At 40.8% G+C, this 10,160-nt stretch overlaps 2 non-coding genes across 2 annotated transcripts; one reads left to right on the top strand and one right to left on the bottom strand.

Annotated features, from left to right (window-relative positions):
* Window positions 1-4,821: 4,821 nt before the first annotated feature.
* Window positions 4,822-4,893, bottom strand: trnap-ugg. The gene has a single exon. It is a non-coding gene; the product is annotated as a tRNA-Pro (tRNA).
* Window positions 4,894-9,307: 4,414 nt separating this feature from the next.
* Window positions 9,308-9,381, top strand: trnai-aau. Its single transcript has one exon. It is a non-coding gene; the product is annotated as a tRNA-Ile (tRNA).
* The last annotated feature ends 779 nt before the right edge of the window (window positions 9,382-10,160 follow it).

Here is a 10,160-nt window from a genome sequence, read left to right as displayed (position 1 = left end):
TAAACAGCGAGAGGGAGAAAAAGGATCCATCCTCTGGTCAAATGTATCTAAAATGTTGAACAATAGCTTTAAGACAGGTAATGCAATAATGGGTATTGTACTCAGTGCCGTGTAGCCTTTGTGAGCTATGGTCAAGGTTACTCTCCCATTGAGGAGGGAGGGGAGGGGCCTTCACATCCCCACAGATCCCACCTGAGTGACATTCGCCTGGGCTTGGTTCTCCCCTCTGACGCCCTGATAAAACAGCTCTTATCACCTCCAAGAGTGGAGATTTGGTCTCTGTCCAAGAGAACCAACGAAGCAAGAAAAGCACTGTCTAGACACTTAAGGAGAAGTAAAGAAAAAATTGCTCTGTTTGACAGCAAATACTGAAGGGGCTTTTCACCAAAGTCAGGCGACTTGAGGGGCTGTATTCTAGACAACGTCATTGTGCTGGTCCATCTCACCAAATCCCCTTTTCTCCAACCATTTCACATCCGTTTACCATGGATCTTAGAGCAGGACTGTGGAGCGTTGCAAGTTATAAGTGTGCTATCTCCGAGCAAGCGAGTGAACACAACCAAAATGGCCACTCTTACACTCCTCATTCAAGCTAAAAGGCGTGAGTAAGGGGCATGACTTTGGCCACTGTACAGGCTATTCCAACACAGTAGGGGGGGACCGACAATAGCTGGTGGTACTTGGTCAGTACAGCACAAAAACTTTCAGATTATGAGTATAAACATGTGAGCAAGAGTCATTTGAGCAAGAGTAATTCATTCTTGTCAGATTTAATTGTGAACCTGTGCTAATCTAACATTTAAATACTACCAAATTACTCAAAAGAAACTTCTTGTATGAATCAGCTGTATTTTACATATGTTCATTTCTTAATAAACCTTTACTTAACTCTTCAGGACCATTGAAGTTCAGACTTGTTAAAGGCTTGGCGTTTATACTGGCTCTGAAACGCGTTTAGGACATTCTAATGGCACTTATCAAGTTGAGCGAGGATGATGGGACATTTCCCGGCAAGTGTGTTTGTCTGAGCTGTATTTTATCTCATTACCTGGGGTAAGATCAAGCACAGAACTGTTGTTTGTGCATTTCTCATCCAGAACCAGCTGGAAGGAAAAGGTACAATGTGAGAAGACAACAGCATTTCAGTGTCACCACACGCTTTGGATCTGAATCATGTTCTTGTGTTACAGCTCAGTGAAGCAGATCATGCCAGCCCAAAACAGAGACAGAACACACCAGCTAACAGACAAAACCTGCTATCTTACATCATAAAGACAAGGGGGGGGCAGTCACCTGAAAGGTGGTGACTTCCCTTCACACACAAGCACAAACGGTATGTACATAATACTTAAAAGCTTCTTGCAACCAGTGTGTTGTTTGTACATGAAATGCACCTGCAAGATAGCAATAATCAGCAGGACGAGCGAGAAAGAATCACCATTCCATTAGCAGCAGGACAAACTAGTCAAAATGTGCAGATAGGGGCTCTTAAGGCACAGTAGATATCAAGGACAAATATGCTGTGATCAGCATGGACCTGTCTTCAAAATGCTCCTCCTTGGACAGGAAACTTTCAGTGTGACTCAACTTCTCATGAGCAAATAGCAGAAATCAGATGCATGAAAGTAAGAGGTTTAATGCAGTGGCACCACTCAGATTGAAATATCAAGTCTCACTTTCTGAAAGGTTAAACCCAGGAGGGCTGCAATGAAAGTGACGCAGAGTGTCAATTAAGCAGGAAGGAGAGAACAGACCAGGAGCATAGGCCGCCATGATTGGTTGCACCCATCCATCTGCCCTCCGTAACCTAAGGTTAAGTCATGTTGAGTGTGGCTGGGCAACAGCAAGCAGGATAATTATTGTTCAGGGCCTTTTAATTTCAGTGGCATTTAAAATGATTAAGCCGTCTTCCTGGGCTCAGTCAGAGCACTTTGTATTCTCAAATTCATCCCCTGAAGAGTGAATCATTTCTTGAATAGCTTGTCTCTCTTGTATGATTGCTCTTTATCCATAAAGCAATAAGAAATATTGACGGTCGTGCTCATCACTGACTGGTCATGCTGACTCCATACTGACATCACATCATGAAATTCAAAGTATATTACATGGAAAGTGCATGTGATGTCAATGCGAAAACTGGGACATTCGAGAGATGTTCAAGGTCTGTGATACAAGTGTTACCTATTTTTAAAGGCCCTGTCAGGATGAATTGTACATATTCCTTGTTTGGTTTCTGAATTTGACGCAAACCTAACTTTATTTATCAAAGCAAAATTTTTCAAAGTGCCATCCTTATTTTTTTTTTTTCAGCATAATTATCATTTATCCAGGAGTTCATTTACTGCTTGTAATCCTACTTTTACTTTCAAATTAATTTTACAGACATAAATGGCACACAGTCCATAAAACATTTTACGTGACATCTTTCATTAGCATTTTACATTTTACATTAACATAACTTACATAGTTTATCTAAAAGAAAATTGGACAAGGCAGCCTCTGCAAGCCATTTCTCAAAATTATGATAAATACACAAAAGAAACATAAAAGCATATTGGTGATCTGGGGCCATCTAGTGGACGATAGCTGACATTACAGCTCACCAGAATTTAGACTAAATCTCATCATTAAAACAGAATACTTTGCATATTAGACCTCCAAAGTGTACAGTGAATGCTACACTATGTAGTTTTATTGTTTCTCGAGAAATAACTAAATGTTGTGTGTCATATAATAAATTAAGGAATACTTAAATGTGTCTATTACAATAATATGTTTTTAATGATCCAATCAGAAATGGCCAACAAAGCATAATCACCACAAAAACAACAGTAAATGTGCACCCTGTAACTTCCAGATTTGTTATTAAAATTCTTGTTGCTGTCCCAGGAAGTGACCTGCAATTTACTGGTCTTGATTTAGGCTTTTACATTTTATGCAGATACGTACTGAACCAGATGCCTCCTAGCAGACTACACACCATATCATACCTGAGTCTGAAAAATTCACCTAAAAAAAACTCTGAATACACAGTTGTGTATTATGTATGCATGGAACAAATAAATGAATGAGTCTAAGCATGAAAGAAAAAGGGAGGGAAACAGAGATGTGAGTGTGGGGATAACCCTAGAGTTTCTCGTCCAGTACAGCAGCTGTAGCAGGCAAGTAAAAGTTGATAATAAATTGAAAAATCCCCCCTCAAGAGACAAGTAAAGAGGAAGTCTGGCATTCCAGTCATCTCTCCAGTGTGGCAAATCAAAACCAAATTTCCTCCAGGGCGGCAGAAGACACGGACGAGCAGATACCTGCGGCCACCTGGGCCTCACTCCAAAGAGCTGGCCAAGACAATTTCCCTCAAATCATCTCTCTATCTTAATCTGACAGGCCTCCTCGATTAGGAGGCGTGAAAATTACTTCTCTACCCACCAGCTGTCGTTCTGAAATTATCTTAATTGTACCATGATTATGCCTCTAAGCTCCTGTGAGAGCAAAGAGAGAGTGAGACAGACAGACAGACAGACAGAGAGAGAGAGAGAGAGAGAGAGAGAGAGAGAGAGAGAGAGAGAGAGAGAGAGAGAGAGAGAAACATGAAGACTTTGTAGGTATAAGCGAACACCAAACACCTTCAAAACTCCACTGCAGCCAACAGGTCAGAATTTTCCTCCTACAAACTGCTACAAACAAAATTCTTCCCTCATGAACACCACTGCTAAATTGCTGCTTCCAATTCATAATGTACTTAAATTCAAGCAATATGTCTTTCAGCATGTATTTTGAATATGCAAAAGACACTAAAAACCAAATAACACATTAGCTACACAAAAAACTGAATACACAGTTGTCGCATCCCTGCCAGAATGATTTGTACAGGTTCTTATACAGCATACATTTTAGGATGAGCAATGCACCTATTTCAGTATTTAAATAGGTTTAAAATATTTAAAATATTTAAATACTGAAATACCGACCAAGTCCTATTGCATTTAAAGCATGCACTATTTTGGTAATAAGTTCGAGTTCGAGTAGCCGTTATAAAGAGGTTGGTAAAAAAAAAAAAAAAAAAAAAAACTACAATACCCATGATCCAGTGCGCACGGGCATACAAGCCCCAAAAATAAATCATGTAAAAACACGTAATAAACTGTGTGTTTAAGAAACGACAGCTTCTCCGCTTTCAAACAACTTAAGCCCAAAGTCAAGCTAGTCCAATTAGAGCACAAATAAGAAACATAGTCATTAGATAATCCTTAGGTTGAGTTTAAATGTTTCAGTTTTAACTTGATATCCTGTTTTCAGCTAACCTCCCTGGCCTTTTATAGTTATCATAACATCGTATTAACATCACTAATCGAGGTCTTGTCCCAATATCCACTGCACTTAGTTTGCATTCTCCTTTTAATGGTATTAGTAAAGGCTTTTATGATAAGATGTAAGAAAAAGAGTCTGCTGCGTTGGCCGGGAATCGAACCCGGGTCAACTGCTTGGAAGGCAGCTATGCTAACCACTATACCACCAACGCTCACGGGCGAACGGCAGCGAGTTCTGGTCAAGACAGCAGCTACTCGTGAATGTGTGACGGGAAACAAATATTGTATGTTTTTGTGTATAGCGTTAAATGTTCTGCGCAGTTTCAAACTTTGGTCATTCAGACCAATTCTGTTATAGCTCTGTCAGCTTCTCGCCTCTTTAGGATTCTACAAGTGTGCAGTTGCACACATTCACTGGACTGGACTGGACTGTAGGCTGGGGGGATTATAAATGAAATAAGCCAGCGCTACGTCATTTCTGAGGTGTATTGAGTGAATTATGAACAAAAAAACAGGGCTCGTCCGGGATTTGAACCCGGGACCTCTCGCACCCAAAGCGAGAATCATACCCCTAGACCAACGAGCCGTAGCCTTGTCCGCCAGCCATGTCTTTAAGAGTGATAAAGTTCCCCATATCACTTCAGTTGTTATACTAATGAAAGTACTATAATAAAAACACTGAATTTATCTATGATCACGATTTCATCTCTCTAAAATACAACTTTCAACTCATTATGAGCTTCGCAAAGACTTGACAGGTTGGCCTGGTAAGACAGGTTTGATTGAGCATGAAAAACATTTTTAAAATGTCAATGCAGTGTTGGGCATGTTGTACATACTGAGTCCAAACACTAATCGTCTAAAACTACTACCTGTACAGCTTTTATTTTTAGTATTTTATTTAGACCCCGATAATGGATATGCACATACGCAGTCTCACTGGCGTCACTTTGTTCTGAGAGGTCTGGGAAGCAAGGACAGAGCAAAGATAACCGAAGAAATGATGAGTGACCACTAAGAAGTATGTTTGTTTGTGTTGACACTCCTGCTGCAGAGCGTTATATACTAAGGCATACATTACAATCTCTCTTCAAACATAACCTACATCACTGCTGTACAGCAAGTAAGGAGCCAGCTAGCGTTACCTAGCGTTACACTGACCTCACCACCAAGAGTTTGTAGCACACAAAACCTCTCAGCATCACGAACTTGCGCTTTAATGGTTGGTGTATTTCTTACATATGACCCTAATGGTGAACCGATAAACTACCCCCGGACGTCCACTCACTACAAAGATAAAATGAGAAGGTTGGTTAATATGTTTTCGCAGGTTTCAGTGAGACGGTCGAGTATGTCAGAGCCAGAAAACCAATGAATTGCACATGAATCCGGCCGTCCAAGTCACGAGCTCTCCGCCTTTGCATTAGCTCATATTTCCGCAGACACTCCACGTCCTGTGCGGCCGTTGGCCCGTAGACAGGCAGGTTAGCCGTTAGCTAAAGCTAATTCTCTAATACTAGTTAGTCAGAGTAGCCGTTACAAAGTGGAGACTGCCAGTTAACTTAGCTCACCTCTCATTATCACAGATTTGCTAGCCACCACACAGCTTTGCCAGAAACACGAGAAAATAAAATAACAGCTGGGTTGTGGTAATAAGCCTCACGGAACAGCAGGCGCAGTTTAGCTAGGTTAGCTAACTTGTTACGCTCGCTAACCCAGACATCATGATTCTGACTGACTAGCAGTGTATCTACCCAGCTGACAATTGAGCTGAACATCAAAACGTCGTTTTGACAGAGGGTTGTTCTGCGAACCAGGTGGTGTTCAATAATGTCATTTTTAAGGCAGCCAGGTGAATCTCACGTTTCTTAACGTTTTTGTAGGATAACCTAGCGCTATTGTAGTTCCCGCCTCGTTGAGTTTCCGTTGAAATTTGAATTCGAAATGAATTAACCGACAGCAGCTACAGGCGTTAACGATGCATGAGCGCTTCTCCTGATTCACTCCGACTAATTCACTAATTCAATACAAGTGTGCTAAAAATAACATGTCTAAGGATCATGATAAGATCATGGGTTACACTGTAAAATGGTGTTTTAACGAACACCAAACAGCACGTTAAGGGTTTATTTATTTATAATTTTACTTACGTTTAAATACCTTTAGGCGAACGGACTGTAAGACAGAGGGTTGTTCTGCTAACCAGGTGGTGTTCAGTAATGTCATTTTTAAGGCAGTCAGGTGAATCTCATATTTTAGGTTAACGTTTTTGTAGGATAACCTAGCGTTATTGTAGTTCCCGCCTCGGTGTGATCGTTGGCTCGCGCTGATCCGTTGAGTTTCCGTTGAATTTTGAATTCGAAATGAATTAACCGACAGCAGCAAGAGTGAAAGGGAAGGTTTACAAGACAGTAGTGCGTCCTGCTATGATGTTTGGTTTGGAGACTGTGGCTCTGTCTAAAAGACAGGAGGCTGAGCTGGAGGTGGCGGAGATGAAGATGCTGAGATTTTCGTTGGGAGTGACAAGGCTGGACAAGATTAGAAATGAGCAGATCAGAGGGACAGTGAAGGTGGAGCAGTTGGAGATAAAGCCAGAGAGGCCAGGTTGAGATGGTTTGGACATGTGTTGAGCAGGAATAGTGGATATATTGAGCAAAGAATGTTGGAGATGGAGCTGCCGGGTAGAAGGAGAAGAGGTAGACCTCAGAGAAGGTTTATGGATGTAGTGAAGGTGGACATGGAGATGGTTGGTGTGAAAGTAGAGGAGGCAGTGGATAGGGCAAGATGGAGGCAGATGATCCGCTGTGGCGACCCTAAAGGGAGCAGCCGAAAGAAGAAGAAGAAGCTACAGGCGTTAACGATACATGAGCGCTTCTCCTGATTCACTCCGACTAATCGCTGTTCAGCCCATAGACTGCATGTTTGACCGCATGTGTGGTGTTCTGGTCTATGGGACCCATTTTTAATGCTTACCACAAGTAAAATGATGCGATTTATTATTATTATTTCAACATCAGATTCTTTAGCCTTTGCTCATTTTCTGTGGCGAGCATATAAAGTAACATTTTCAAGGACCACTGTACACCATCTACACTTTTATATTACACACGCGGGGTTGGGTGAACCCGCGGGGAATGAGTGTGTGGAGGTGTCGTGTCTCTTCACTCTTTTGTTCTCCTACATGGATCTGCTGTTAGTGTGTGTATGTGTTTGTACACCTGTGCGCGTGTGTGAGGGTGGACAACGTGAACAGGCTGCTGACTGGCTACAGCTGCTAAAGGAGAACCCTGCGCTGGCTGCTTGTCTTATTGTAAACATCTGGGTTTTTTTTGCATAAATTGTTATGAATGTATTGATTTAAAAGGTCGTGGGTCCACCAAACCACTGAGTAGTGGAAACATGACCACCACACAAGGGTTAACTGAGGGCTTCCCAACCTCAGTCCACTTTTGTTTTGTCTCCAGGGGTGGAAAATACTTGAGGAATTGTTAGCTACTAGATATTTTGGATGATTTACACTTTACTTGAGTTTTGTTGAATTTAAAACCTGTACTTTTACAAAAAATACTCTTATATTTTAATGTAGACCTAGGGTATGATAAGATAAGATAACATAAGATAATCCTTTATTAGTCCCACAGCGGGGAAATTCACAGTATTACAGCAGCAGCAGAATAATAGAAGTAAGGCACTCAGTAATAGAAACGGGAAACAGTATTAACATTATTAATAATAAAAATTGAAGTTAAATCTCTAGACTATTTACAACATGGTATGTGGTATGATACCACAAACCTTTGTTTAAAGCCTGGATTTCAAGTGTCTGGTACTGGGGCTTTTCTAATGTTCTCTGTCAGCTGGTTCAATTTAAGAGTAGCACAGTATGTAGCTGAACGCTGCTTCTCCATGTTTAGTTTTTACCTTTGGACTAACTCAATAAAGTGCAGAATGAAGTGCTAACAGAAGCTTCATCTGTGTGAAAGGCACAGTTGAACAGATATGTTTTTATTTTTAAAGACGCTTGCAGTCTAAGTCTATTTTAGGCCTGTAGTATATCAGTACTGTAAGTGGGACCTTGTCCATGTAGTGATTTATAAAGAAGAAGCAGTATTTATAAGTCTATTCTGAAACTGACTGGGAGCCAGTGTAATAGCCAGTTCAATACTCTGAGTACTGGAGTGATGTGTTCATGTCTCTTTGTCTTTGTCAGCACTCTGGCAGCAGCATATTATTGTTTTGAGGAGGCCATTACAGTAATCTAGCCTGCTGGAGATAAATGTGTGGGTGAGTTTTTCTAGATCTTCGACGTTCATTAAATCTCTACATTTGGTATGTTTCTTAGATGAAAAAAACTGGCTTAGTGGTGGATTTGATGGGGCTGTCGAAGCTGAGTTCAGCGTCAGTTTGGAGATTTTCGGCTTGTCAAAAGGTGATGAACTTGAATGTGTGTAAACATGAATTATTTTTACTTTCACTGAAGTATGGTTTTGACTTCATACCTGCGCGTTTAACTGCATAGAATTTTAAGACCATACCCAGTTTCTCTGCATGTTTTTAAGCTTTAAAACACTCGACACAGGAGGAGTCTGATGATTGGTTGATAAGTTGAACCAGGTGTGCTGGATGAAGAAAAGCTTTAGAATATGCCTAGTGTGGGCATCCTCAGGACAGACTTTGGGAACCTCTGACTTAACCAAACTTGGCATAAATCCCTGCAAAGTGTACTGTTATACTTTAAACTATGTCAGTATTAGAGCAAACTTACTCTGGCTACTATCGTTAAATTATCAGTGTAATGTTGAGGAAGGAACGGCAGGATAAATGCTAATGATAGCTTAGTATTAATAAATTATAATATATAAAAAATAATTTATGTAATACTTCTAAAATATAGCTCAAAAAAACTCGAGTGCTTTACAAAGAATGAAACAAATACAAATAAGCACTGGGTGTCGTCAGATTTACTGAATGATAAACCGTCGTTTTGGGGCTTGTCGTATGGCCGGTTAGCTCAGTTGGTTAGAGCGTGGTGCTAATAACGCCAAGGTCGCGGGTTCGATCCCCGTACGGGCCAACAGCGTTTTAGTCCCTCTGCATATGCAGTTTATTTTCCAGGTCTGAACTAGATCAACGTGCGCCAAACCACATGGCATATAATACTATGATACTTGCACAACATAATGTATACAATAGCCTATGGTACTTAGCATTTAAGGTAGTGTGTGAGCAAGTTAGGAGTAAAACGTCTTCACCAGAAGTGAAACCATACAAAAGCTATATAAATAAATATAATGGGAGCATGCAGCTGTACACTTTTACTATAACAACCACAGTTGCTGTTTACAGGCTCTCTGTAATATTTTAAAAAAATCTTATGTGAGATGCAGTTGATCATTGTTCTAGAAGTGCTGAGATACCCATGATGTACTCATTAAAACATTATGTAGTAATTTAGAACAATTCAATAACCTATCATCAATGCCTACCTCTGCTCTGGAGCTCCCTTCCCTGCATGGTGTACTGCTTCCTGCTAACAGGACTGTGCAAAAGTCAGAGACCAGCCTCCTTTGTTTAATTTCCAGCCAAACGGCCAAGCTATTCATTCAGCAGACATTTCTTTTGAAATGAGAAATAAGAGAATCCGCTTGAATAAGGAAAAGGAATATAGAAAGGAACTGAAAATGAGTGAAAACGTACTCTACACACTGTTTGAGCTAATCTGAAGGCCACAAAGTTTGGAGGTCTGTAGAAATTGACTGCAAAGTTGGCAATCTCTGCGCACCTCAGCATCTACTGACCCTGCTCTGGCATTTTATGTGGGCTACCACTTCATGGCGGAGTTGCCGTCGTTCC

This window comes from Pygocentrus nattereri, chromosome 26 (genome assembly GCF_015220715.1).
Source record: "Pygocentrus nattereri isolate fPygNat1 chromosome 26, fPygNat1.pri, whole genome shotgun sequence".
Lineage (NCBI taxonomy): Eukaryota > Metazoa > Chordata > Actinopteri > Characiformes > Serrasalmidae > Pygocentrus > Pygocentrus nattereri.
Note: the sequence above shows the minus strand (reverse complement) of the source record. Positions and strands in the feature narration are given on the sequence as shown.